At 36.8% G+C, this 3,363-nt stretch overlaps 1 pseudogene; it reads left to right on the forward strand.

The window, feature by feature from the left end:
• The first annotated feature begins 402 nt into the window (after window positions 1–402).
• Window positions 403–1,674, forward strand: LOC102129959 (MICOS complex subunit MIC26 pseudogene; annotated as a pseudogene).
• Window positions 1,675–3,363: the final 1,689 nt, after the last annotated feature.

The following is a 3,363-nucleotide window of genomic DNA, read 5'->3' on the forward strand; positions in this document are numbered from 1 at the left end:
TAGTTTTTTTGTATTTTTTTTTAGTAGAGACGGGGTTTCAACGTGTTAGCCAGGATGGTCTTGATCTCCTGACCTCGTGATCCACCCATCTTGGCCTCCCAAAGTGCTGGGATTACAGGTTTTCTGCTTATATCTTAAAAGTATGATATTAAGTTAGAATATGTTGACTCATGTGTTTCTTCATAAGGAATATCATCCTATATGCTGACAGAACTGATACAAGTGGTAGAAATTATTTGATCTTTATTTTACATGCACTGTACATTTTTCTATGCTTCTCTATCAAGCAGTTATGATATAGCAAGACCCATGTTCCCTAAGCGAGCTTTACTGAGGTGTACTATAGTCTGGGCATAAGGCAGAAAACTCTCTGATATGGTAAACCACCATTGTATTCTCTAAGATGTGAAACTTTGAGATCTTAAGTAAGAATAGGTTTAAAAAAGAAATACTAGAATAAAAGAAAGTTTTAAAAAAGTGGAATAAAACTGGAATAAAAGAAAGTAAATCCTGCCAGAGCCACCGCGGCCAACGACATGTTCAAAATAATTCAGAGATCCATGAGGCCAACCAGCCTACACTTGTTCACCTTCAAAGTCTATGCAGCACCAAAAAAGGACTCATCTCCCCAAAATCCCGTGAAGGTTGATGAGCTTTCACTGTACTCAGTTCCTGAGGGTCAATCGAAATGTGTAGAAGAGTCAAGGAGCCAGCTTGAAGAAGGCATCTTACAGTTCTGACGCTATTGTGAGACATATACAAATTTGTGTCAGGAAACATACTCCCAAACTAAGCCTAAGATGCAAAGTTTGGTTCAGTGGGGGTTAGACAGCTATGAATATCTCCAAAAATCCACCTCCTGGATTTTTTCCAAGACTTGGTGTTATTGGTTTTGCTGGCCTTAATGGACTCTTTTTGGCTAGAGGTTCAAAAATAAAGAAGCTAGTGTGTCCACCTGGTTTCACGGGATTAGCTGCCTTCATCTGTTATCCACAACAAGCCATCATGTTTGCCAAGGTCAGTGGGGAGAGATTATATGACTGGGGTTTATGTGGATATATAGTAACAGAAGATTTGTGGAAGGAGAACTTTTAAAAGCCAGGAGATGTGAAGAATTCACCTGGAACTAAGTAGAAAACTCCATGCTCTACCCATTTTAATCAGTTAAAGGTAAACACTGGAAACTCCATACAATAAATCACTATTTCTACAGAAAAATGGAGGATAAGTCAGTATTGAATGTATTAAAATGGCTTTCTTCTTCAGGAAAAAATATGTATATAATTAAAACCCAAGTGAAAGAAAGAAAGTAAATGCTAGTTTTGTCTGCAAATGTAGTTGAAGTCATATACTTATATTGTTGAGGAATGGTGTTTCTTTTAAGCTAAAATACAAGTGAAAAGCCTCAACCTTTCCAATAAAATTTTAGCATTTCCACTTGTTCATCTGATCCATACATTTACTTTATACCAATCCACAGGATATCTATTCTCTAGGATTTTGGTTGAGAATACAATGTTAATCTATTAGAAGACCAGTTTCTATAAAATGAGGAGTAATATCTAAAGTGTCTGGCACAAATTAGTTAATAGTATTAGTAATATAAACAAAACAGCAATAATGACAAGAGTCAATATTACTCTGGATCACTATGTACCAGAGATATTTCAAGTGTTTTATCTATAGTAACTATTTTTTTCCACACACACAACACAATATGAGGTTGGCCTATTACTGTATGAGTAGGCATAGTCATATCTATCAACATTCTTTTTTTTTTTTTTTTAAAGACAGGGTCTCCATCTGTTGCCCAGGCTGGGATACAGTGGCATGATTATGACTCACTGCAGCCTTGATCTCATGGGCTGAAGTGATTCTCCTGCCACAGCCTCCCATGTAGCTGGGACCACAGGCATGTACCACCATACCCAGCTGACTTTTAAACATTTTTTTTCTAGAAACAAGGGCTCATGTTTTTGCCCATGATGGTCTCAAACTCCTGGGCTCAAACCTGCCTCCCGCCTCCCCCTCCCAAAGTGCTGGAATTATACGTGTAAGCCATTGCGTCTTGCCTCTTTGAACACTCTAGTCTAGTTTTCTGTCACTTGTTGCCTGAATTCTTGCAAGAACATTCTTACAAAAGTTCTCTTTAGCGTGATTCCCCTTTCTATACTCCTGCCCCACTACAATCAACCCAGTTACTAAACCTTGAGATTTTTTTTAAAAAGGAAATCTGATAATATCCCTTTTTTGTTTAACTCTTTTTCACTGTCTTCCGCATGCCCTTAACATATGTTCAAACTCCTATAATTATCTGGCTCTATACTACCTCACCAGCATCATCTGCTTCATTACTCAACCTCTTCCTACAGAACTAAACTTTGGGTCTCTGGGAACTGTCCTTACTTTTCTACCTGCTTTTCTTTATGTTTCTTCCTCTCCCTCTCATCCCTTCACCTTGTTTAGGGCTCACGTTAATTATTAATGACTCAGAGATACTTGCTGTACTCTCCTCTAAATGCTTCGTTAGCATTGTAGTCTTTCCTTAAGATGACACTTTTCATGCAGTTTTTATTACTTGCTTATATTTTATCTTTCACAGTAGAAGATAAGATGTATAGGGTGCAGAAGCCATGTCTACTTTGTTTCTTTGCAAATCTGGCACTTCTGATATATTTTAGTCACTATATTCTTTAAATGAATAATTGATTCTTACATGTTGAATAATAAGACCTTAAGTTAACTGACTGTATTCTCAAAGTCTCCTAGGTATCTCAGGTTATTCTGTAATGGTAATGCAATTCGCATACTTATGATGGTACTGAAAACAAATATACCAGTTTCTAATTGGCAGGTCACTTTCCCCACTTTCCATATGTGTCTCACTATGAGACAAACACTCTGAACGAAGAATACAGTCATTCCCCCTGAAAATGCAAAGCAAACAGAATAAAACAACTAGGAATAGGTTTACCTTAGACAGGGGTTTGACAGGTTTGCAGTAGGGTCCTACAGCAAATTCAAAATTAGGTAAGGGTGGGTGAGGAAATTCCAAACACCAGTAGTTTTGAATGAGCCACATTTCAGCTTTTCCCATGATCTCAGATAATTGTAGTGCATTTTCCTGAAGCGGGGCAGGGGGAAGGCAAAAGAAATAAAATTGTCACATGAATATGCCAGGTAATTTTCTAAAATCATTGGAAATAATGTAGCCAAAATTGTTTATGTCTTGCTAAAGCAAATATAAATGTGCATATTATACATAATTTATACATTTTATAGATGTTGTTCATACATATGTAAATAAAGTGGGTAGACTCTAAGTCACATTAGTATATACATAATCATGAATGATTATTAACA

Source organism: Macaca fascicularis, chromosome 5 (genome assembly GCF_037993035.2).
Source record: "Macaca fascicularis isolate 582-1 chromosome 5, T2T-MFA8v1.1".
Classification (NCBI taxonomy): domain Eukaryota; kingdom Metazoa; phylum Chordata; class Mammalia; order Primates; family Cercopithecidae; genus Macaca; species Macaca fascicularis.